The 25,909-nt window shown below is 58.3% G+C and overlaps 2 long non-coding RNA genes and 2 pseudogenes across 3 annotated transcripts in view; 2 read left to right on the top strand and 2 right to left on the bottom strand.

Annotated features, from left to right (window-relative positions):
- LOC143345639 (NADH-ubiquinone oxidoreductase chain 5-like) overlaps nt 1-25,909 on the bottom strand; it is a 355,740-nt pseudogene that overhangs the window by 196,896 nt on the left and 132,935 nt on the right. The window lies entirely within an intron of this gene.
- Nucleotides 1-25,909, top strand: part of LOC143345917 (uncharacterized) — a 297,652-nt gene that overhangs the window by 142,167 nt on the left and 129,576 nt on the right. The gene's annotated exons all lie outside the window — the stretch shown is intronic.
- Nucleotides 1-25,909, bottom strand: part of LOC143345919 (uncharacterized) — a 261,634-nt gene that overhangs the window by 105,823 nt on the left and 129,902 nt on the right. The window lies entirely within an intron of this gene.
- LOC143345351 (histone-lysine N-methyltransferase SETMAR pseudogene) lies at nt 15,902-17,182 on the top strand (annotated as a pseudogene).

Below are 25,909 nucleotides of genomic sequence, written 5' to 3' on the forward strand. Positions count from 1 at the left end.
ACCGCCCGGCGAGGAGAAGCCCGCCCGACCCGAGGCATCGCCGCGTCGCAAATACCCGCGACCAATGCTCCGAGCCGGGCGACCTCCTCCTCTATGCTCGGCAACTCGGCCGCTCCCTGCGGCCAAGTTGCAGCGAGGGCAGCTGCCATCAGGGCGTCCTTGTCCAGGCGCCGAAGCGCCCAGCGGCGTGGTGGGGTGCCACGCAGGCGGCCGTGTCGGGATGCACTCGCGGCGGCAGAGACCTCCATCCGGATGTACCGGTGATCGGAGAGTGTCTCTGCCCCCGCGACCACGTGCCAACCCGACACCATGCGCACGGCGTTGGGGGTCGCGAATCCAACATCCACGATGGACCCCCCATATCGCCGCACGCATGTGTGCTCCGACCCCCGGTTCAATACCCGGAGGTCGAGCCCCGCCACCCAATCGCCCAGGATCCCGCCGCGAACGGAGGTCCTGGGGGATCCCCAAGCCACCGACTTGGCATTAAAATCCCCCAGGACCAGCACCGGCCGGGCCGCGCAGCGCTGCACGCATGCCGCGACCTCGGCCAAGTACAGCTCGAACGCAGCGTGACCGCTACGGGGCGAAATGTAGCACCCCACCACAGCGACTCCCCCCCAGTCCACGGCGACGAATCCCCGACCGCGCTCCAACAAGGAGAACGGTGGGGACCCGTCGCCCCCTCCCCATACCGTCGCCACCAAGCCGTCCGCGTCGCCCACCCAATGAGGGTGATCAGGGACGCGGTACGGCTCGGCGGCGACCGCCAGGCCAACCCCCCACTCCGCGAGGACTTGGGACATCAAGTCCTGTGCCGCGCGGCAGTGGTTGAGGTTGGCCTGGAGGAGGAGGCGGGGCGGCATTAATTAATGGCCGCGCCAGCCTCCTCCCGGCCGTCCGTCCCCGTAGCACCGTCCACCTCCATCGAGGACGATGCCACCGCCCTCGGCACCGGAGCCGGTGCAGCCCGCCTCTTCCTCTCCTTCCGGGAGGGGGGGGAGCACTTCTTGCTCCCCACCCTGTGATCGGCTGGCCTCCCCATGTCCGCACACAACGGGCAGTGGGGGGCCGCCGAGCACTGGCTCGCACGGTGCTCTTTGGCACCGCAGCGGTAACACTGACCGCTGCGGTCCACCGGCGAGGTGCACCACTGCCTCACGTGCCCCAATTCGAGGCAGCGGTGACACTGGAGCGGGCGCGGCGCGAGGATTTCCACTCGCGCCGAAACCCACCCCACCAACACCCTCCCGGATTCCGCCACCTTACGGGCGGCGGAGAGGGGGCACCGGGCCCACACCGACCCGAGGCCGGAGGGCGACCTGCGGATCTCTCCGACCCGCAGATCCTCCACAGGACAGTCCCCCGCCCTCGCAAGGGCACGGGACACATCCTGTGCGCTGACCGAGTCGTCCAGCCCACAAACGCGCATCTCCGTGCGCTTCGTGGGCCGGGCGACCCGGACACCTCGCTCGCCCAGCTGCTCCCGGAGCCTCTGGGCGAGACGATCCGCCTTCGCGCCGCCTTCTGCACCGGGGATCTCCAGCAAGAGACCCCCGGTCACGGCCCTCTTCGCCCTCACGGAGGCGATGCCCAGCTCTTCCAGGGAGATATTCTCCCTGGCGAGCCGCATCGCCTCCGCGAGGGTCAGGTCGCCCCCCTGCGCAACGGTCAGCGTCACCGCTGCCGTTTTTGGGGGACGACCTGGTCGTGCCTTCCCGACCTTCGCGGCCTTTACCTTGGCCGCCGGCGGCGGAGGCGGAGGCTGCGGTTGCGAGGCCTTCCTCGCCGCCCGCTTCGCCTTCCGCCCCACCACCTCACTCCACGCCACCCCCCCTTGGGAGGGTGCTGTGGAGGACGCGACCACCGCGACCACGGGTACACCACCCCCCTTGGGGGTCGCGACCCGGGGCCCTGGTGCCGCAACGCTGGGCGGAGCCTTCACTCCGCCCTTCTTTGCCTTCCCCGACTGTACTGGAACAGGTCGGGGAGGCACCGCCTTCCTGCTGACCGCTCTTCCGGCGAGGAGCTCCTCCCGGAAGGCGGCCAGCTTGCCATCAATCATGTCCCCAATCCTCCTCAGAAGATCGTCTTCTGAGGAGGACGGGGACTTCTTCACGGGCGGAGTGCGGGTGGAGGGGCCCGCGGTGCCCCGCACCACTGCCGCCGCACTCCGCTTATTTACCTCCGCCGAGGGACGCGGCGGTGGAGGAGGAGGGAGGATGGGAGGAAGGGCCGCGCTGTTCCACAGCGCCTCTGCCCTCCTCCTCCCCTGTCGCTCCTCCTCCAACAGGAGCTGCAGACGGGCGTTCCGCCCTCTGAGCTCCCGCGCCGCCTCCCTCATTTCCTCCGCCGCGGCCTTCAGGGCCTCCGCGCCACCGCTTTTCTGCCCCTTAAAGGCGCAGGCAGCGGCGACTTTCTCCACCCGCCTCAGGGACGAGGAGATCCTCTCCGATATCTCCTCGGTCACCTCGTCCCTGAGGCAACTCAGCCTCACCGACGGGCTCATCGCCCCGCCCACCTCGACGACGGCCTGCCCCGTCCTCTTCCTCTTAGAGCCTATGTGGCTCGTGCTGGAGGAGAAGGACGAGACCGACGCCGTCTCGTCGTCCTCCTCCACCCTCCACGAAGCCGGACCTGGCGCTGAGTGGGGCGCGAGCGCCGCCACCCTAACCCCAACCCCGTCTCCGTCCTCCCCAACCGACAAAACCCGCCCCATCCCCATTTTATTTTCTGAGTCCATAAAAAATCCCACGAGATGGTCGGAAATAAAGGTCCACCCGGGCAGAGCCGCCTTACCCGGGTAAGCCTAATACTCCGGGGGTTCGGCAGGTTCCCCGGAGGTGGTCGCTTGGGATTGGGCCTCCTCCCCCAACCATGCATCCCATCGCCGCGCACCATAGCTTAGGATTGGAGGGCGATTTTATAGAGTCGCCATACTCGTGGCCCAGGCGGTTAAGCCAAGACCCCCGTTCCTCCTGCCGTCACGTACCATTCACAAAACCAATAGGGAATTGTGAATGGGTCGTTGTGACGACCAACAGGAGGCTTACGGTGTGTGTATGACTCGGGTACCCCGGGTTCGTTAAGCCCGTACTGCAGCTGAAAGGCTGGCAGCCCCTGAGGGGCCGGAGGGCGACCTGCGGATCTCTCCGATCCGCAGGTCCTCCATAGGACAGTCCCCCGCCCTAGCAAGGGCACGGGACACATCCTGTGCGCTGACCGAGTCGTCCAGCCCACAAACGCGCATCTCCGTGCGCTTCGTGGGCCGGGCGACCCGGACACCTCGCTCGCCCAGCTGCTCCCGGAGCCTCTGGGCGAGACGATCCGCCTTCGCGCCGCCTTCTGCACCGGGGATCTCCAGCAAGAGACCCCCGGTCACGGCCCTCTTCGCCCTCACGGAGGCGATGCCCAGCTCTTCCAGGGAGATATTCTCCCTGGCGAGCCGCATCGCCTCCGCGAGGGTCAGGTCGCCCCCCTGCGCAACGGTCAGCGTCACCGCTGCCGTTTTTGGGGGACGACCTGGTCGTGCCTTCCCGACCTTCGCGGCCTTTACCTTGGCCGCCGGCGGCGGAGGCGGAGGCCGCGGTTGCGAGGCCTTCCTCGCCGCCCGCTTCGCCTTCCGTCCCACCACCTCACTCCACACCACCCCCCCTTGGGAGGGTGCTGTGGAGGACGCGACCACCGCGACCACGGGTACACCACCCCCCTTGGGGGTCGCGACCCGGGGCCCTGGTGCCGCAAGGCTGGGCGGAGCCTTCACTCCGCCCTTCTTTGCCTTCCCCGACTGTACCGGAACAGGTCGGGGAGGCACCGCCTTCCTGCTGACCGCTCTTCCGGCGAGGAGCTCCTCCCGGAAGGCGGCCAGCTTGCCATCAATCATGTCCCCAATCCTCCTCAGAAGATCGTCTTCTGAGGAGGACGGGGACTTCTTCACGGGCGGAGTGCGGGTGGAGGGGCCCGCGGTGCCCCGCACCACTGCCGCCGCACTCCGCTTATTTACCTCCGCCGAGGGACGCGGCAGTGGAGGAGGAGGGAGGATGGGAGGGAGGGGCGCGCTGTTCCACAGCGCCTCTGCCCTCCTCCTCCCCTGTCGCTCCTCCTCCAACAGGAGCTGCAGACGGGCGTTCCGCCCTCTGAGCTCCCGCGCCGCCTCCCTCATTTCCTCCGCCGCGGCCTTCAGGGCCTCCGCGCCACCGCTTTTCTGCCCCTTAAAGGCGCAGGCAGCGGCGACTTTCTCCACCCGCCTCAGGGACGAGGAGATCCTCTCCGATATCTCCTCTGTCACCTCGTCCCTGAGGCAACTCAGCCTCACCGACGGGCTCATCGCCCCGCCCACCTCGACGACGGCCTGCCCCGTCCTCTTCCTCTTAGAGCCTATGTGGCTCGTGCTGGAGGAGAAGGACGAGACCGACGCCGTCTCGTCGTCCTCCTCCACCCTCCACGAAGCCGGACCTGGCGCTGAGTGGGGCGCGAGCGCCGCCACCCTAACCCCAACCCCGTCACCGTCCTCCCCAACCGACAAAACCCGCCCCATCCCCATTTTATTTTCTGTGTCCATAAAAATCCCACGAGATGGTCGGAAATAAAGGTCCACCCGGGCAGAGCCGCCTTACCCGGGTAAGCCTAATACTCCGGGGGTTCGGCAGGTTCCCCGGAGGTGGTCGCTTGGGATTGGGCCTTCTCCCCCAACCATGCATCCCATCGCCGCGCACCATAGCTTAGGATTGGAGGGCGATTTTATAGAGTCGCCATACTCGTGGCCCAGGCGGTTAAGCCAAGACCCCCGTTCCTCCTGCCGTCACGTACCATTCACAAAACCAATAGGGAATTGTGAATGGGTCGTTGTGACGACCAACAGGAGGCTTACGGTGTGTGTATGACTCGGGTACCCCGGGTTCGTTAAGCCCGTACTGCAGCTGAAAGGCTGGCAGCCCCTGAGGGATCACCAGCATACTGCTTGCTTACTGGATTACTGCTTTGTTACTAGCTCCCTACTCGCTTACTAGCACGCTGTTTGAATATTAGCATACAGCTTGCTTAAAAGCAAATTGATTTAATACCAGCCTACTGCTTGCTTACTAGCTTGCTGGTTGCTTAGAAGATTCCTGCTCGCTTACTAGCTCACTGCTTGCTTACTAACGTACTGCTTGCTTACTACCTTACTACTTCCATACTACCTAACTGCTTTCTTACCAGTTTACTGCTTCCTTACTAGCTTCCTGCTTGCTAACTAGCTCATTGCATGCTTACTAGAATACTGCTTGATTGCTAGCTTATTGCTTGCTTTCTAGCTTACAGCTTGCATATTATCATACTGCTGACTTACTAGATATCTGCTTTCTTACTAGCTTCCTGCCTGCTTATAAGCTTACAGCTTGCTTACTACCTTACTGGTTGCCTACTAGCTTCCTGCTCGGCTGCTGGCTCACTGCTTGCTTACTACCTTACTACTTCCTTACTAGGTCCATGCTCGCTTACTAGCTGACTGCTTGCTTACTACCTTCCTGCTTTCTTTGTAGCTACCAGCGTTCATACAGGCCTGCTGCTTGCTTACTAGCCGCCTGCTTGCTTACTAGATTACTACTTGCTTACAGGCTTACAGCTTGCTTACTAGCATACTGCTTCCTCAACAGCTGCCTCCTGGCTTACTGTCTCAAACCTGGCTTACTAGCGTACTGCTGGCTAACGAGCTTACACCTTGTTTACTGGTTTCCATCTCGCTTACTGCTTACCCACTTACCTGCTCCTTGCTGAATAGCTTGCTGCTTGGTTTCTAGCTTACTAGCATATTACTACTTGCTTACTAGCATACTGCTACCTTACTAACTTCCTGCACGCTTACTATCTCACAGCATGGTTACTAGGGCACTGCTTGCATACAAATTTACTACTTGCTTACTAGCTAACTGCTTTCCTACCAGCATATTGCTTGCTTACTAGATTACTTTCTTGTTACTAGCTCCGTACCCGCTTACTAGCTCACTGCTTACACACTAGCTTAATGCTTGCTTACAAGCATACTGCTTCCTTACTAGCTAATTGCTTTCTTAGTAGCCTGCTGCTTGCTTACTACAGTACTTGATGCTTACTATCTTACTGGTTGCTTCCAGCTTACTGCTTGCTTACTAGCTTACTGGTAGCTTACTGGCGTACTGCTTCCTTACTAGCAAATTGCTACCTTACTAGCGTGCTGCTTGCTTTCTAGCTTACTTGTTGCTTAGTAGCTTACTGCTTGCTTTCTGGCTTGGTGCTTGCTTTCTAGCTTACTGCTTGCTTACTAGCTTACTGCTAGCCTACTCGCTTACTGCTTGCTTACTAGCCTGTAACTGGCTTTCTAGCATACTGGAACCTTACTATCATCCTGCTTGCTTAATAACTTACTGGTTCCATAATAGGTTACTGCTAGCATACTAGCATTCTGCTCCCATAATATGTCCCGGCTCGCGTACTAGCTCATTGCTTGCTTTCCAGCATACTGCTTGCTTACATGCTTACTGCTTGCTTACTAGCTTACTGCGTGCTTATTAGATTACTGCTTGCTTACCAGCTTGCTGCTTGCTTACAAACTTACTTGTTGATTACTCGCTTACTGCTTGCTTAATAGCTTACTGGTTCCTTCGTAGCTTACAGCTAGCCTACTATCATTCTGCTCCCTTAATAGGTCCCGGCATGCTTACGAGCATAATGCTTCCTTACTAGCTTCCTGCTCGGTTATTAGCTCTAGGCTTGCTTGCTACCTTCCTGCTTTCTTAGTAGCTACCAGCTTCCTTACTAGCCTGCTGCTTGGTTACTAACTTACTGCTTGCTCACTAGCTTACCAGTTCCTTACTAGCAAACTGCTTTCTTACCAGCTTACTGCTTGCTAATTTGCTTACTGCATGCTTACTAGCTTACTGCTAGCTTACTCGCTTGCTGCATGCTGACTAGCTTACTACTTGCTTACCAGCTTACAGCTAGCTTTCTCGCTTACTGCTTCCTTATTAGCCTGCTGCACGCTTTCTAACTTAGTGCTTCCCTACTAGCTTCCAGCTTGCTTACTAACACACTGCTTGCTTGCTGGATTACAGCTTGGTTACGAACTTGCTGCTAGCTTACTCGCTTCCAGCTAGCTTGCCAGCTTGCTGCTTGCATTCAAGCTTACTGCTGGCATACTGGCATACTGCTTTCTGACTAGCTAAATGCTCTCGTAATAGCCGGCTGCTTTCTTACCAGCATACTGCTTCCTTACTTTCTCAACGCTTGCTTACCAGCTTACTGCTTGCATTCGAGCTTACTACTTCCATACTAGCTAACTGCTTGCTAGCTAGCTTACTCCTTGCTTACTAGCTTGCTGCTTGCTTACTATCTCACTGCTTGCATACTAGTTGGCTGGCTGCTTCAAAGCCCACTGCTAGCATAATCGCTTAATGCTTGCTCACTAGCATGCTGCTAGCTTACTAGCTTGCTGCTGGCTTACTAGCTCGCTGTATGCTTACTAGCTTACAGCTTGCTTAGTAGCTTACTTCTTGCTTACTAGCCCGCTGCTTGCTTGCTAACATACTGGATGCTTGCTAGCCTGCTGCTTGTTTACTAGCATTGTGCTACCTTACTAGATCCCTGCTCTCTTACTAGCTCACTGCTTGCTTACTAGCTTACCGCTTGCTTACTACCATAATGCATCCTTACTAGCTCGCTGCTCGCTTACTAGCTCACTGCTTGCTTACCAGCTTACTGCATGCATACGAGCTTACTACTTCCATACTAGCTCACTGCTTGCTTACTAACTTACTACTTGCTTACTAGCTTACTACTTCCTTAGTAGCTAACTTCTTTCATACCAGTTCACTGCTTGCTTACTGGCATACAGCTAGCTTACCAGCTTACTCCTTGCCTACTATATTACTGTTTGCATACTAGCACAGAACGTGCTGACTGTCAAACTTCTTCCTTACTAGCTTATTGCTTGCTGAATAGCTAACTGCTTTCCTAATAACCTGATGCATGCTTTCTAGGTTATTAATTGCTTACTAGCATGCTGCATGCTTTCTAGCTTACTGCTTCCTTGCTATTATACAGCTTCCTTAATAGCTTCCATTTGGCTTACTATCTCACTGCTTTTCTTTTTTTTTTGTCGTGGGGAAAATCTTCGAAAGACTCCCTCCCACCTGTTTGGGGAGAGGCGGGAGGGGTGTGTGCGCTTCCCAGCGCCCGTAGAATGACGAGCGCGGGACCTACCCACTAAAACCCCACGACGACCCTTCCGCACGATTTGGGAGGATACCGGGAATCGCTCGAAGCATTCTTCCGGTATCCTCCTCGTGCCCGCGCTTTGCGCCCATCCCCGGGGGAGATAAACGGTCCCCCCGGTAGACACTCTGTCTCATAGCGGCAGAACGGGGCCACTCCATCCCGCCAATCCATCCCGCGATTTTCCCCACTACAAAAAAAAAAAAAAAAAAGTGGCTATCGAGGATCAACCCCAGATACCTCATCCGGGGCTTCACCTCGATATCAGCCCCACCCACCCGGATCGGGGGCTCGGTCGACGACGGTCTCGGTCTTATGGACCGCCACCGTCATCCCCATCTCCCTGATCCGGTCGACGACGCGTTGCGCCCCCTCCACGGCGAGGCGCTTGGCCCTCCCCCACTGAGCCCCGACGGCCAGCACCAGTGTGTCATCTGCGTAACACACGGCACTGACGCCGTCGGGGAGGTCGGCCCGCAACACCGCGTCGTACGCGATGTTCCACAGGAGTGGCCCGAGGACCGACCCCTGCGGAACCCAGCAGTAGACCTCCCTTCGCATATCACCATCCCGGCCCGTATACTCGATCCACCTGCCGCGGAGATAATCCTCGACGACTGCCCTGAGACACGGGGGTACCCGATGATATTCGAGCCCCCTCCGTATCTCCTCCCAGGGAAGGGTGTTAAACGCGTTGGCAATATCCAGCGATACCGCCAACGCCACCCCTCCCCGGGAGACGGCCGACTCCGAGAGGACCCTGACCCGACTGATCGCGTCGACCGTCGACCGGCCCCCCCCCGGAAACCGTACTGGCAGTCGGCCAGGCCCGGAGCACCCCGCGACAGGTACTCGACGAGGCGGGCAGCGATTACTCGCTCGAAGATCTTGCCCACCTCGTCGAGGAGACAGATGGGCCGGTATGCGGATGGAGACTCCGCGGGCCGACCCTCCTTCCGGAGGTGGACCATCCTCGCCACCTTCCAACTGGGGGGGAATCGCCCGTCCCTCAGGCATCGGTTAAACAACCGCCTGAGGTCGGCCCCAAGGACGCCGTGGGTCAAGACCCAAACCCGGCCAGGCACACCATCCGGACCCGGGGCCGTGTTACGCGCCCCGAGCCGTCTGATGGCCGCGGCCAGCTCCCCCTGCGTGACCCCAGGCTCGGCCACCCACTCCAACGGGGCCGTCGCCTCTGCCGGAGGACGTGGTCCCATCTCCCCTATTGGGAAGAGAGTATTGACGACGCCCTCCAGCAGCCGGGGGTCAAGACCCTCGGTGACGGGGGGCGCCCACGGTCGGAGTTTGTTCAGCACCACCTTATAAGGGCGCCCCCAAGGGTCGTCATCAAGGGTCTCGAGGAGCTCCTTCCATGCCCGGGTCTTGGCCCGTTTGATGGCGACCTGCGGAGCCATCCGCGACATGCGGTATGCCTCATACAGGTCATCTGCCCTCGCTCGCGCCACGCTATCGTCTCTCCGTAGACGACGACGCGCGCGGGTGTACTGGCGTCGGGCGCGGACACTCGCGTCTCGCATTTCCGCGATCGCGGCCGACCACCAGTACATTGCCCGGCGAGGAGAAGCCCGCCCGTCCCGGGGCATCGCCGCGTCACATATGTTCGCGACCATCCCCCCGAGCCGGGCAACCTCCTCCTCTATACTCGGCAACTCGGCCGCCCCCTGCGGCCAAGTTGCAGCAAGGGCAGCTGCCATCAGGGCGTCCTTGTCCAGGCGCCGAAGCGCCCAGCGGCGCGGTGGGTTACCACCCGGACGGTGGTGTCGGGATGCATCGCCCGCGGCGGCAGAGACCTCCATCCGGATATACCGGTGGTCCGAGAGTGTCTCTGCCCCCGCGACCACGTGCCACCCCGACACCATGCGCACGGCGTTGGGGGTCGCGAATCCAACATCCACGATAGACCCCCCATATCGCCGCACACACGTGTGCTCCGACCCCCGGTTCAGTAACCGAAGGTCGAGACCCGCCGCCCAGTCGCCCAGGATCCCGCCGCGATCGGAAGTCCTGGGGGACCTCCATGCCACCGACTTGGCGTTGAAGTCTCCCAGGACCAGCACCGGCCGGGCCGTGCAGCGCTGCACGCATGCCGCGACCTCGGCCAGGTACTGCTCGAACGCGACGTGACCGCTGCGAGGCGATATGTAACACCCCACCACGGCGACTCCCCTCCAGTCCACGGCGACGAATCCCCGACCGCGCTCCAGAATGGAGAACGGCGGGGACCCGTCGCCACCTCCCCATACCGTCGCCACCAAGCCGTCCGCGTCCCCCACCCAATGAGGGTGATTAGGGACGCGGTACGGCTCGGCGGCGACAGCCAGGCCAACCCCCCACTCCGCGAGGACTTGGGACATCATATCCTGTGCCGCGCGGCAGTGGTTGAGGTTGGCCTGGAGGAGGAGGCGGGGCGCCATTAATTACCGACCGCCCCAGCCTCCTCCCGGCTGCCCGTCCCCGTGGCACCGTCCACCTCCACGGTGGACGATGCCACCGCCCGCGGCGCCGGAGTCGGAACGGCCCGCCTCTTCCTCTCCTTCCGGGAGGGGGGAGAGCACTTCCTGCTCCCCACCCTGTGGTCGGTTGGCATCCCCCTGTCCGCACATAGCGGGCAGTGGAGAGCCGCCGAACACTGGCTCGCGCGGTGGTCCTTCGCCCCTCAGCGGTAACATTGACCGCTGCGGTCCACCGGCGAGGTGCACCACTGCCTCACATGCCCTAATTCGAGGCAGCGGTGACACTGGAGCGGGCGCGGCGCGAGTATCTCCACTCGCGCCAAAACCCACCCCACCAAAACCCTCCCGGATTCCGCCAATTTATGGGCGGCGGAGAGGGGGCAGCGGGCCCACACGGACCCCAGGCCGGAAGGAGATCTGCGGGTCTCCCCGACCCGCAAATCCCTCTCAGAGCAATCCCCCGCCCTTGCTAGGGCACACGCCACGACCTCCGCGGTGGCCGAGTCGTCCAGCCCACACACGCGCATCTCTGTGCGCTTCGTGGGCCGGGAGACCCGGACACCCCGCTCGCCCAGCTGCTCCCGAAGCTTTTGGGCGAGTCGGTCGGCCTTCACGCCGCCGTCTGGACCGGGGATCTCCAGCAGGAGACCCCCAGTCACGGCCCGCTTCGCCCTGACGGAAGCGATGCCAAGCTCTTCCAGGGACACATTGTCCCTGGCGAGCCGCATCGCCTCCGCGAGGGTCAGGTCGCCCCCCTGCGAAACGTTCAGCGCTACCGCTGCCGTTTTAGGGGGGCAGCCAAGTTGCGCTTTCGCGCCCTTTCCTTTGGCCGCGGGCGGAGCGGGCGGAGGTTGCGCCTGCGAGGCTTTCCTCGCCGCCCTCCTCGCCCTCCGCCCCACCACCTCGCTCCACGACACCCCCCCTTGGGGCTGTGCCGCGGAGGACGCGGGAACCGGGACCACGAGTCCGCTTCCCCCCTTGAGGATCACGACCCGAGGTCCCGGAGTCGCCACGGTGGGCGGAGCCTTGGTTCCCCCGACCTTCGCCTTCCCCGGCCGTGCTGGCACTGGTCGGGGTGGCACCACCCTCCTACCGACCGCTTTTCCGGGGTGGATCTCCTCCCGGAATGCGGCCAGCCTCTTATCAATCATGTCCCCTATCCTCCTCAGGAGATCGTCCTCTGAGGAGGACGGGGACTTCTGCGCGGGCGCAGTGCGGGTGGAAGGGCCCGTGGGGGCCCGCACCACCTCCGCCGCACTCCGCTTCATAACGACCGCAGTAGGGCGCGGCGTAGGGGGAGGGAGGACAGGAGGGAGGGCCGCGCTGTTCCAGCGCGCCTCTGCCCTCATCCTCCCCCGTCGCTCCTCCTCCAACAGGAGCTGCAGACGGGCGTTCCGCCCGCTCAGCTCCCGCGCCGCGTCCCTCATCGTTCGGGCAGCCTCCCTCAGAGCCTCTGCCCCGCCGCTCTTCTGCCCCATAAACGAGCAGGCAGCGGCCACTTTCTCCACTCGTCTCAGGGACGAGGAGATCCTCTCCGATATCTCCTCGGTCACCTCGTCCCTGAGGCAACGCATCCGGACAACCGGGCTCATCGCCCTGTCCACTCCATTGACGGCCTGCCCCGTCACCTTTCTCTTGGAGCCTATGAGGCTCCTGGTGGAGGAGAAGGACGAGACTGACGCTGTCTCATCGTCCTCCTCCACCCTCCACGAAGCCGGGCCAGGCGCTAGGAACGGCGCGAGCGCCGTCACTTCAGTCCCAACACCGCCTTCGTCCTCCCTCTCTGACTTACCCCGTCCCATCCCCGTTTTAATTTTAAACTCCATAGTATTCCCACGAGCAGGTCGGAAGAAAAGGTCCGCCCGGGCAGAGCCGCCTTACCCGGGTATGCCTATATACTCCGGGGGTTCGGCAGGTGCCCCGGAGGTGGTCGCTTGGGATTGGGCCTCCTCCCCCAACCATGCATCCCATCGACGCGCACGATAACTTAGGATTGGAGGGCGATTTTATAGAGTCGCCATACTCGCGGTCCCGGGCGGTTAAGCCAAGGCCCCCGTTCCTCCTGCCGTCACGTACCATTCACAAAACCAAAGAAGGAATTGAGGATGGGTCGTTGTGACGACCAACAGGACGTTTACGGTGTGATATGCATCAGGTACCTCGGGGTCGCTACGCCCCGTACTGCGGCCGACGATAGCCGGACACAGACCCTGAGGGCAGCTTGCTTCCTTACTCACACCTTGCTTACTACCTTACTGCTTGCTTACTAGCTTATTGCTTGCCTTCCATCTTACTGCTTGCTTCCTAGCTTACTGGTAGCTTACTCCCTCACTGCTTGCTTACTAGCTAACAGCTTGCTCACTAGCTAACTGCATCCTTACTAGCCTCCAGCTTGCTTTCTAGCTTACTGCACGCTTACTAACATTCTGCTCTCTTACTGGACCCATGCTCGCTTACTAGCTTACTGCTTGCTTACTAGTAAAATGCTTCCTTACTACGACCCTGCACGCTCACTAGCTCACGGCTGGCTTACCAGCTTACTGCATGCTTACATTCTTACTGCTTGCATACTAGCTTACTGCTTGGTTATTAGTTTACAGCTTCCTTACTGTCATACTGCTAGCTCATTTGCTTACTGGATGCTTACAAGCTAACTGGATGCTTAGTAGCATTTTGCTCCCTTAAAAGGTCCCTGCTCGCTTACTAGCATGCTGCTTGCTTACTAGCTTTGTTTAAATATCGCGTGAGTCCGAGACGTAGAAACTCGGCCGCGATGCCCGTATCTATATTGAATTCGCGTAATTCTAGATGGTTGTGCTGACGTGGAAATTTTCCACCGTTCAGATTAGTATACCGCGGTTATTTACGTGGTTTTTCAAGCTAGCTTCACTGAAATTCTCGAGTTTTGGAACAAATTCTACGAATTGTGTTGTTAGCGCTGCGAATGAGAGAGAAAGGAGATCTATCGGTGAAAGATCGATAGACGAAACGCGGCAGCTCCGCGCTGTGGCTACGCGGCGGGTAGCAGCCCGGGCCTAGCAACGTGAGGCGTAGCTACCCGGTTCTGCACTTGCGCGACGGAGCCGGCTGCAGCCGTCGCTGCTTGCAGATCGTCACGGTTCATTCTTGAGCCGTCGGCGATCGAGAGCGGACCCTGTGACGGTCGCGTTCCCATTTACCTACGAGCTCCGAGGAGGATGAGTCGATCTCGCTCCTCGTAATAGAATCAGTTTGCGGACAAACAATTTATTGGAAAATCTCGTCATAGCGTCTGGAGATTTTCCCTAGAAAAATGACAATCTGCCTGACGTTGCAGCGATCGCAAGGCACGCCGAGTGTGAAGCGATCGTAGACGCAGGATTGTGATTGAACGTTGCTGGTCGTCGATGCGACTGCGACGTTGGAGATTCGGTGTGGATCGCCTTGAGTCTTCTTCCAGTTATCCGGTTAGAGTTACTGGAAGGCTGATACCGACATACTGGTATCACCTAGTGGTAGTTCACCGTTCGTAGAGGTCATACGAAACCCACTGGAACCACCCGTCCTCTGTACCGCTGAGAGTACACCGACCGGTGGGGTGGAAAGTTTCAACGACCAGATTAGAGCTATACGACGTAGGGGCAACCGGAAGATAGATATTCAGGAAGGATATCACTTCGTGATGCTCTCCGTGCATCGGGCGTCGGAGAACCCGCTCCGATATACCGTCGTGAGAGGACAATAAGTAGAGCCTAAGCGTACGGTGGAGCAAAGAGTTCGAAGAGCCTTCCTTCCATCGCTACACCCACTACCAGCTGTGAGTCGACCACACTGGGCTGTGAACGTAGGGTGGTTGGAATTGCAGGGGATTGAGTCCTGAACCGATGAGCCACAGGCCAGTTCCTCGGAACATAGGAGCCTCCGTCGAGGTAGCCACGGCTGGCTGCCGGGCGTTCCTTTGATGAAGGAATCGCCGGCTTGGCAACCACGTGTGCATACCGCAGGTTGCTCCTGAGGAGCAGCCGTCGAGGAAGCCGAACCAGGACAAGACGTCCTTTTGTGTGGGTGGTGTAGAAACGTCACCCGCACGGGGAGCGTGCTCGCGGGATATAGCCTCTTGGAGCCTTACAACCTCCATTTGGTTTCCCGTCCGTGGCATTGCGAAGAGAACCCGGTAGAACGGAGAAAAACACGTCTACCCGGTTGTGCGCGTCGGTGAGATCGTAGGAAACGAATCTCATCGACCAGAAAGAGAAGAATATACAGTACACTAGCTAGAGCGCTAGATAGCCAGCCAGCTCTCCCCTCCAAGCACACCAGACTGTCGCTGGAGCGCGAGAAACAGCTGACGAGCGCGCGATTGTTGACTTGTCCGCAAAAGTATTTATTAGGCGGATTCTTTTGTTGCAGAAAGCCTCCGCAGTAGGACAAATTGGAGACAAAAAGAATAGGAGACGCCTGGCCAAAGCAGAGCCACCGTCCAAGATTTTTGTTTTCTGTTTTTCGTTTATTTTTACATTTTGTACTGGTTATAGGACTAACCCAGGATAAGCAGCAGGCCAACAAAGTCAATAGGATGATTAACAAAAATTTATTTTCATCTGACTCGATTGAGCAAATTATAGTTTTAAGCGAAGCACGATAGGACAGCCAGAGGATCGTCCTGTCGATACGACATCTCAGACCAGAATGAATCCCGGACGCGTACTGCCGCGGAACCGTCTTATTCCTCCCTACCTCAATGTTGTAGAGCTCGTCTCGCGGCTTCGCTCAGCCTAACGGCCTCGGCTCGACCTGATCGGTCTACCGTGCTCGTGGACCTTGATTTTGGGAAGACGCTCACGTTTTCCCCCTTTGGTCTACCGGGCCTAGGATGCCGCTTACGACAACTTTACCCGTGGGCTTGGGAAAGAATCCCGACGATGCGGGGTTTCTATCCAATCCGCGAATCCGCGAGACGCCTCCAATCTCGTTTCTGACGGACAAATTAACCCCAAAGGCCTCTCGCTCTCCTCTCGCGCTTCCTTGTACATTCTTCTTTACTTTATTTGTCATCACATTACACACCAGTGTTTACAACCTAATACATTTACCATATTATATTAGAGAGGTTTTTAAATAGCTGTAGGAACTGAACGATAAACGATTGAAGAAACTGAAACGATAAGTGCTTGAAGAAAACTGAATCGGAGAAACTTATTTAAATAACATAATAATATTAGGTTGGGGAAAAAGAAATCCATTATTTTCTCGATAGATGGCTGTAGTGATCGATATCTCGTAAAGTATCGATCAAACAATTTCAAGTTTATGCTCGCTGTCAAGGTAACATTTCACACGAAAAAAATTCTTTTGCTGTTTTTTGTTTGTTCCATTCAGTTGTGAGTTACAGGGTGTTAACAATGGAAGTCAACAAAGAGAAAATTCGGTACATTTTACAGTTTTTCTTTGATAAAGGCAAAAATGCAAGCCAGGCCGCTAAAATTGTGAATGGTGTTTATGGTGCCGATACTGTAACAGCTAATTACGTGCAATTTTGGTTTCGTCGATTCCGTTCAGGCATTTTTGATGTTAAAGATGCACCTCGCACAGGCAGGCCCGTCGTCGAAAATGTCGATAAAATCACAGAAATAATCGAAGTTGACCGGCATGTTAGTAGTCGTAGCATCGCCCAGGAGCTAAAGATCGACCATAAAACAGTTTTAAACCATTTGCGCAAAGCTGGATTCGAAAAGAAGCTCGATGTTTGGGTGCCACACCAATTAACACCAAGAAACATGATGAATCGAATTTCCATCTGCGAAGCCTTGGCCAAACGGAATGAACTCGACCCATTTCTTAAACGGATGGTGACTGGGGATGAGAAATGGGTCACATACGACAATATTGTGCGAAAACGATCGTGGTCAAAGCGTGGTGAAGCAGCTCAAACGGTGGCCAAACCAGGACTAACGGCCAGGAAGGTTCTACTGTGTATTTGGTGGGACTTGAAAGGAATCATTTATTATGAGTTGCTTCCGTATGGCCAAACATTAAATTCAGATCTCTACTGCCAACAATTGGACCGTTTGAAGCTAGCGATTGACCAGAAACGGCCAGCGTTGGCCAACAGAAGAGGTGTTGTGTTTCATCAGGACAACGCAAGGCCACACACGTCTGTAGTGACTCGCCAGAAATTCCGGGAGCTTGGTTGGGAGGTTTTAATGCATCCACCATATAGTCCGGATCTGGCACCAAGCGATTACCACCTTTTTCTCGCATTGCAAAACTTCCTGAGTGATAAGAAATTGCGATCAAGAGAAGATTGTGAAAATAGATTACTAGAGTTTTTCGCCAATAAGGACCAAGACTTCTATGAGAGAGGCATTATGAAGCTACCTTTAAAATGGCAACAAATTATACAGCAAAACGGAGCATATTTGACCCAAATCGGAAAATCCGAAACATCTTAAATAAAGTTTTGAATTTCGCGCAAAAATAATGGATTTCTTTTTCCCCAACCTAATATAATAACTGATTGTCAAAATAGGTACGAGTTCGTGCAAAGGTTATGATAAAACCTTGTCTCGTACCCTTTAACGAAATATGGTCCGGATCACGAGGGATTGGAAATATGGGGGAAAGTGAATGTACAATTGATAATTTTCTTTCGCCTAGTCCAAGGGACTAGGCCGTTTATTTAGAGGAAAAATTCAAAAATTAAATAAACGTAAAAAAAGAAAATTTATAGGAAATTAGCTGGATAAACTGCAGTTGGGCTGAGCCGGCTTGCCTTCAAGACTCTCGCCTCGGTCTTCTGTAACAAAAAGAGACCGAAATCCAGCTGTTAATAAAGGACAACGCTCGTCGCGTTGTCGGACTCGCTTTAATCCACTCGCTCCTTACTCCGTTTATTTGTAAACTGGAGCGGGAATTTTCACCACAGCGATACGCAGCCGGGTTCGTGGACTGTAAAATATTTCAACGTTTCAGATTTTGGAAACGTTGAATTGCAGATGGGGAAGACGAGATTCTAATCTCGATCTTCCCACTGCTGTAGGTTTGGTTTTTGCAGGAGAGGACAACAAGTGGAGGTTGTAAGGCTCCAAGGGTTGTCAACTCCGCAGTCCCTCGCCGTTCCCTGGTCCGTACGGGACCGGTGTGATGCAGAGCCTTAACTGCGCAGAAGCGACTGATTATTAAGGTTCTAACACCACGGTGCCCTTTGAACGTAGTTCTACGTCGAGTGTCCGTACCCACTGACGATCTGGAACCCACGCTCGAGCAGGTCGAAACCAGCCGAGATATTTACCCAGGGAATGCCAATAAGGCCCCTATCGGGTGTTATCTCAAACTTTTGTTTCGACCCTGGAAAACGACGAACCCAACCCAGGGATTTTGCAACGAAGGCTCCCTATAGGTTGGGGTTCTGAACTGTGCAATAGGCAAACAGAGAATCAAGAAATTCTCTTGGTTCTCAAACACGACCACTGATTTCAGCAACACGTGTTTGTCCGTCACAACAGTGGCGATAATCAAGCACTGTTTAAGTGTAATCTGATTATATTCAGCCACCGATGGCGGGTTGTGAAAATTACTCAAATTATCGAGTAAATTTTCCCGTTCCTATGGTTCATTTACCGCGGAAATCGAGATATTCTCACGAAACCGTAGGGTACGAAATTCGACTTGGCGTGATCCTTTCGAATCCGCAGCAGTCTCAGTTTTGTACCGTTTCGGTTAAGTGGCTCCACGATCGTATTAGACGAATCTAATTAATCGTATGTATCGATTCCGATAGATTGACGAGGTCGGCTCAGGAGATCCGCACTCGTCGAGAACCAGGTAGCAAGTGTTCCCGAGACATACCTGCTTAACCGTGGCCACGAGAGAGGGGAAAATTTTCGTCTCGTGGCGCCCTCTGGTCTGAGCTGTCTGTCTTTTATTAATTTTGTATCCTCTCTGTAATTTCGGCGTAGTAACACCTGTTCTCTGGGAACCGTTACTAGGCCGAATGCGTGATTTGTATCGAAAGTATGTTTGTAGTTTTTCTACACGGTATTGCTCAAAACACATTACGCCGCAGAGAAGGCTCTGGAATGTCGCGTAAACAGAGAATAACCGTATAAGAAATGTCCTGCTTTTTCTATCGATCACGCGACGGTTTAACCGACGTTTTTCAATTAACGAATTAACGCGTTATTTAAACACTGATATAAATTGATACAAAACGAAAAACATTTCTAACTCATTTCACATTAATATAAATAACACGCCACTATTAGCCGCCATACATTATATATTATTGGGTTCTTAACAGTACTTGAATTTTCATTTATATTTTTGTAAAATAAAAACTTTATTGAAAAACTTGTAACAATTTCTCTCTCTGTCTGTTTCCTCATCCGCACCCACGTTAAAGTCCCTTAGTACTTTAACAAGCTTACTGCTTGCTTACTAGCTTCCTCCTCGCTTACTAGCGCACTGCTTGCTTACAAGAATACTGCTCGCTTTCTAGCTTACTGCACGCTTACTAGCATACTGCTTCCTTACTAGCTTCCTCCTCGCTTACTATCTTACTGCTTGCATACTAGCATGCTGCTTCGTTATTAGCTTACTGGTAGCTTACTAGCTTGCTGCTTGCTTACTAGCAAACTGCTTCCTTGCTAGCCTACTGCCTTCTCACTCGATAATAGCTTTCTTACCAGCTTACTGCTTGCTTACTTGCTTTCTGGTTGCTTACTGGCTTACTGCTTGCTTACTAGCCTACTGCTTGCTTACGTGCTTACTGCTTGCGTTCTAGCTTACTGCCTGCTTACTAGCATACTGCATGCTTAATAGCTTACTACTTGCTTACTAGTTAACTACTTCCATACCAGGTTACTGCATACATACTAGCTTACTGCTTCCTTAATTCCTTGCTGCTTGCTTTCTAGATTACTGCTTGCTTGCTGGCATACTGCTTTCTTACTAGCTATCTACTTTCTGACTATCCTGCTGCTTGCTTACAATCTTACTGTTTGCTTACTATCGTACTGCTTGCTTATTACCTTACTGCTTGTTTAGAACATTCCTGCTTTTTTCGTAACTTGCTGCATTCTTACTAACTTACCGCTCTCTTACCCGACGTATGCTTACAAGCTTCCAGCTTGCTTACCAGGTTACTGCATCGCTACAAACTTACTGCTTTGTTACTAGTTTACTGCTTGCTTTCTAGCTTACTGGTTGTTTACTAGCTTAGTGCTTTGTTACTAACTTACTGCTTCCTTACTAGCTCACTGCTTGCTTACTAGCTTGCTGCTTGCTTACAAGCTTACTGCTTGTTTACTAGCTTATTGCGTGCTGTCTATCTTACTGGTTGCTTACTAGCTTACTGCTTGCTTACTAACATACCGCTTCCTTACTAGTTCCCTGCTCGCTTACTAGCTCACTGCTTGCTTACTAGCATACTTGTACAGACGAAAAGAGGCGCGGAAGAGGAACAGGGACGCGAAGAATGGCGGAGCAAATCACACAATCACAAATTTATTGTAAGGTTGCACAAAGTTCACACTGCGGCAATCGTAACTGGGACGCGGTGGGCACGTGTCCGATAACAGTTGCAGGGGCAACTCCCTAGGAGAATGCGCAAGGGCGACGAAGGTTCCCTCAGGGGCTGCCAGCCTTTCAGCTGCAGTACGGGCTTAACGAACCCGGGGTACCCGAGTCATACACACACCGTAAGCCTCCTGTTGGTCGTCACAACGACCCATTCACAATTCCCTATTGGTTTTGTGAATGGTACGTGACGGCAGGAGGAACGGGGGTCTTGGCTTAACCGCCTGGGCCACGAGTATGGCGACTCTATAAAATCGCCCTCCAATCCTAAGCTATGGTGCGCGGCGATGGGATGCATGGTTGGGGGAGAAGGCCCAATCCCAAGCGACCACCTCCGGGGAACCTGCCGAACCCCCGGAGTATATAGGCTTACCCGGGTAAGGCGGCTCTGCCCGGGCGGACCTTTTCTTCCGACCTGCTCGTGGGAATATTATGGAGTTCAATATTAAAACGGGGATGGGACGGGGTAAGTCAGAGGGGGAGGACGAAGGCGGTGTTGGGACTGGAGTGACGGCGCTCGCGCCGCCTCCAGCGCCTGGCCCGGCTTCGTGGAAGGTGGAGGAGGACGACGAGACTGCGTCAGTCTCGTCCTTCTCCTCCACCAGGAGCCTCATAGGCTCTAAGAGGAAGAGGGCGGGGCAGGCCGTCGTCGAGGTGGGCGGGGCGATGAGCCCGTCGGTGAGGCTGAGTTGCCTCAGGGACGAGGTGACCGAGGAGATATCGGAGAGGATCTCCTCGTCCCTGAGGCGGGTGGAGAAAGTCGCCGCTTCCTGCGCCTTTAAGGGGCAGAAAAGCGGTGGCGCGGAGGCCCTGAAGGCCGCGGCGGAGGAAATGAGGGAGGCGGCGCGGGAGCTAAGAGGGCGCAACGCCCGTCTGCAGCTCCTGTTGGAGGAGGAGCGACAGGGGAGGAGGAGGGCAGAGGCGCTGTGGAACAGCGCGGCCCTCCCTCCCATCCTCCCTCCTCCTCCACCGCCGCGTCCCTCGGCGGAGGTAAATAAGCGGAGTGCGGCGGCAGTGGTGCGGGGCACCGCGGGCCCCTCCACCCGCACTCCGCCCGTGAAGAAGTCCCCGTCCTCCTCAGAAGACGATCTTCTGAGGAGGATTGGGGACATGATTGATGGCAAGCTGGCCGCCTTCCGGGAGGAGCTCCTCGCCGGAAGAGCGGTCAGCAGGAAGGCGGTGCCTCCCCGACCTGTTCCGGTACAGTCGGGGAAGGCAAAGAAGGGCGGAGTGAAGGCTCCGCCCAGCGTTGCGGCACCAGGGCCCCGGGTCGCGACCCCCAAGGGGGGTGGTGTGCCCGTGGTCGCGGTGGTCGCGTCCTCCACGGCACCCTCCCAAGGGGGGGTGGCGTGGAGTGAGGTGGTGGGGCGGAAGGCGAAGCGGGCGGCGAGGAAGGCCTCGCAACCGCGGCCTCCGCCTCCGCCGCCGGCGGCCAAGGTAAAGGCCGCGAAGGTCGGGAAGGCACGACCAGGTCGTCCCCCAAAAACGGCAGCGGTGACGCTGACCGTTGCGCAGGGGGGCGACCTGACCCTCGCGGAGGCGATGCGGCTCGCCAGGGAGAATATCTCCCTGGAAGAGCTGGGCATCGCCTCCGTGAGGGCGAAGAGGGCCGTGACCGGGGGTCTCTTGCTGGAGATCCCCGGTGCAGAAGGCGGCGCGAAGGCGGATCGTCTCGCCCAGAGGCTCCGGGAGCAGCTGGGCGAGCGAGGTGTCCGGGTCGCCCGGCCCACGAAGCGCACGGAGATGCGCGTTTGTGGGCTGGACGACTCGGTCAGCGCACAGGATGTGTCCCGTGCCCTTGCGAGGGCGGGGGACTGTCCTGTGGAGGACCTGCGGATCGGAGAGATCCGCAGGTCGCCCTCCGGCCTCGGTTCGGTGTGGGCCCGGTGCCCCCTCTCCGCCGCCCGTAAGGTGGCGGAATCCGGGAGGGTGTTGGTGGGGTGGGTTTCGGCGCGAGTGGAAATCCTCGCGCCGCGCCCGCTCCAGTGTCACCGCTGCCTCGAATTGGGGCACGTGAGGCAGTGGTGCACCTCGCCGGTGGACCGCAGCGGTCAGTGTTACCGCTGCGGTGCCAAAGAGCACCGTGCGAGCCAGTGCTCGGCGGCCCCCCACTGCCCGCTGTGTGCGGACATGGGGAGGCCAGCCGATCACAGGGTGGGGAGCAAGAAGTGCTCCCCCCCCTCCCGGAAGGAGAGGAAGAGGCGGGCTGCACCGGCTCCGGTGCCGAGGGCGGTGGCATCGTCCTCCATGGAGGTGGACGGTGCTACGGGGACGGACGGCCGGGAGGAGGCTGGCGCGGCCATTAATTAATGCCGCCCCGCCTCCTCCTCCAGGCCAACCTCAACCACTGCCGCGCGGCACAGGACTTGATGTCCCAAGTCCTCGCGGAGTGGGGGGTTGGCCTGGCGGTCGCCGCCGAGCCGTACCGCGTCCCTGATCACCCTCATTGGGTGGGCGACGCGGACGGCTTGGTGGCGACGGTATGGGGAGGGGGCGACGGGTCCCCACCGTTCTCCTTGTTGGAGCGCGGTCGGGGATTCGTCGCCGTGGACTGGGGGGGAGTCGCTGTGGTGGGGTGCTACATTTCGCCCCGTAGCGGTCACGCTGCGTTCGAGCTGTACTTGGCCGAGGTCGCGGCATGCGTGCAGCGCTACGCGGCCCGGCCGGTGCTGGTCCTGGGGGATTTTAATGCCAAGTCGGTGGCTTGGGGATCCCCCAGGACCTCCGTTCGCGGCGGGATCCTCGGCGATTGGGCGGCGGGGCTCGACCTCCGGGTATTGAACCGGGGGTCGGAGCACACATGCGTGCGGCGATATGGGGGGTCCATCGTGGATGTTGGATTCGCGACCCCCAACGCCGTGCGCATGGTGTCGGGTTGGCACGTGGTCGCGGGGGCAGAGACACTCTCCGATCACCGGTACATCCGGATGGAGGTCTCTGCCGCCGCGAGTGCATCCCGACACGGCCGCCTGCGTGGCACCCCACCACGCCGCTGGGCGCTTCGGCGCCTGGACAAGGACGCCCTGATGGCAGCTGCCCTCGCTGCAACTTGGCCGCAGGGAGCGGCCGAGTTGCCGAGCATAGAGGAGGAGGTCGCCCGGCTCGGAGCATTGGTCGCGGGTATTTGCGACGCGGCGATGCCTCGGGTCGGGCGGGCTTCTCCTCGCCGGGCGGTGTACTGGTGGTCGGACGCGATCGCGGAGTTGCGAGTCGCGACTGTCCGCGCCCGACGCCAGTACACCCGCGCGCGCCGTCGTCAACGTACAGGCGACGGCGTGGCGCGAGCGAGGGCAGCTGATGACCTGTATGGAGCATACCGCGTGGCGCGGGTTGCCCTGCAGGTCGCCATCAAACGGGCCAAGACCCGGGCATGGAAGGAGCTCCTCCAGACCCTTGATGACGATCCATGGGGGCGCCCATATAAGGTGGTGTTGAATAAGCTCCGCCCGTGGGCGCCCCCCGTCACCGAGGGTCTTGACCCCCGGCTGCTGGAGGACGTGGTCAATACACTCTTCCCAATTGGGGAGAGGGGACCGCGTCCTCCGACGGCGGCGGCTGTCCCAGTGGAGTGGACGGCCGAGCTGGGGGTCACGCAGGAGGAGCTGGCAGCGGCCATCAGACGGCTCGGGGTTCGTAACACGGCCCCGGGTCCGGATGGTGTGCCCGGCCGGGTTTGGGTCTTGACCCAGGGCGTCCTTGGGGCCGACCTCAGGCGGTTGTTCGACCGCTGCCTGAGGGACGGGCGATTCCCCCCCAGTTGGAAGGTGGCGAGGATGGTCCTCCTCCGGAAGGAGGGTCGACCCGCGGAGTCTCCCTCCGCATACCGGCCCATTTGTCTCCTCGACGAGGTGGGCAAGCTCTTCGAGCGGGTGATTGCTGCCCGCCTCGTCGAGCACCTGTCGCGGGGTGATCCCGGTCTGGCCGACTGCCAGTTCGGTTTCCGGGGGGGCCGATCGACTATCGACGCGATAGGTCGTGTGAGGGCCCTCTCGGGGGCGGCCGTCTCCCGGGGAGGGGTGGCATTGGCAGTATCCTTGGATATTGCCAATGCCTTTAACACCCTCCCCTGGGAAGAGATAAGGAGGGGACTCGAATATCATCGGGTCCCCCCTTGTCTGAGGGCGGTCGTCGGGGATTATCTCCGCGGCAGGTGGATCGAGTATCCGGGCCGGGATGGTGATATGCGGAGGGAGGTGTACTGCGGTGTTCCGCAGGGGTCGGTCCTCGGGCCACTCCTGTGGAACATCGCGTACGACTCGGTGTTGCGGGCCGGCCTCCCCGACGGCGTCAGCACGGTGTGTTATGCGGATGACACACTGGTGCTGGCCGTCGGGGCGCACTGGGGGAGGGTCATGCGTCGCGCGGAGGAGGGGTCGCAACGCGTCGTCGACCGGATCAGGGGGATGGGGATGACGGTGGCGGTCCATAAGACCGAGGTGATTGCGTTTCATTCACCTCGGCAGGATCCGCCACCCCCTCTGATTCGGGTGGGTGGGGCTGACATCGAGGTGAAGCCCCAGATCAGGTATCTGGGGCTGATCCTCGATAGCCACTGGCGTTTCGAGGAGCATTTCCGCTGCCTGGTCCCCCGGTTGGAAAGGATGGTTGCGGCTCTGGGCCGGATCCTGCCCAACCTGGGGGGCCCGGCGGGCCGAGTTCGTCGCCTCTATGTGGCAATGGTCCAGTCGGTGGCCCTATACGGGGCCCCCGTCTGGGCGGACGACCTGGCTGCCTCCCGGCGCAGCATGACTATGCTGCGTCGGGTGCAGAGGCGCATGGCGCTCAGGGTCGTCCGCGGGTATCGGACCATGTCACATGAGGCGGCGACGGTTCTAGCGGGGATGCCGCCCATGGACCTGCTCGCGCGGTCGCACGCGCTGATGTACCGGCACCGCGTCGACCGTCGCGCGGGGTTGGGGGCGGTCCCGGGCGGGCAGGAACCTGCTTGGGGCGATTTGAAGCGCCAGGCCCGGCAGTCCGTGCTGCTCGCGTGGCAGGAGCGGCTGGCTCTGCCAACCGCGGGGCACCGGACTGTCGGGGCGGTTCGGCCACTCCTCAAGGAGTGGCTGGACAGAGGCCATGGCAGCCTCACCTACCGGATGGCACAGGTATTTTCCGGGCATGGCAGCTTCGGAAAATACCTGTGCCGGATAGGGAAGGAGCCGACGGCGCGTTGCTGCCACTGCGACGCTGAGCAGGACACGGCGGATCATACCCTGGAGGTATGCCCCGCGTGGGAGGGGGAGCGCCGTGTCCTGGTCGGCGTCGTCGGGCGGGACGTCTCCCTGCCGGGCGTGGTGCGCGCCATGCTCGGCAGCGAGGAGAAGTGGAGGGCCGTGGCCTCCTTCTGCGAGAACGTAATGTTGCAGAAGGAGGCCGCGGGGAGGGAGCGCGAGCTTCAGCGGCGCGCTGAAGCTCGCGCTCGTGCGGTGGCCCGAGGTCGTCGCCCGGTCGCGAGGCGTCGCGGGCGGCCGCCTCGGCGTGGCGGATAACCTAGGCTGGGAGGGGGGTCCTGAGGGGACCCTCCTCCCGCCAGGCGGCGCCGGGTCGGACCGGTTGGGGGTAGGAGTGCCTCCCCCTACCGGTCCGACGCAAGGGGAGGCACCCTCGGCGGTCTGGTGCGGCCATGAACGCCCGGCCGCCGAGGGGTG

Source organism: Colletes latitarsis, chromosome 9, assembly GCF_051014445.1.
Source record: "Colletes latitarsis isolate SP2378_abdomen chromosome 9, iyColLati1, whole genome shotgun sequence".
NCBI classification, from domain to species: domain Eukaryota; kingdom Metazoa; phylum Arthropoda; class Insecta; order Hymenoptera; family Colletidae; genus Colletes; species Colletes latitarsis.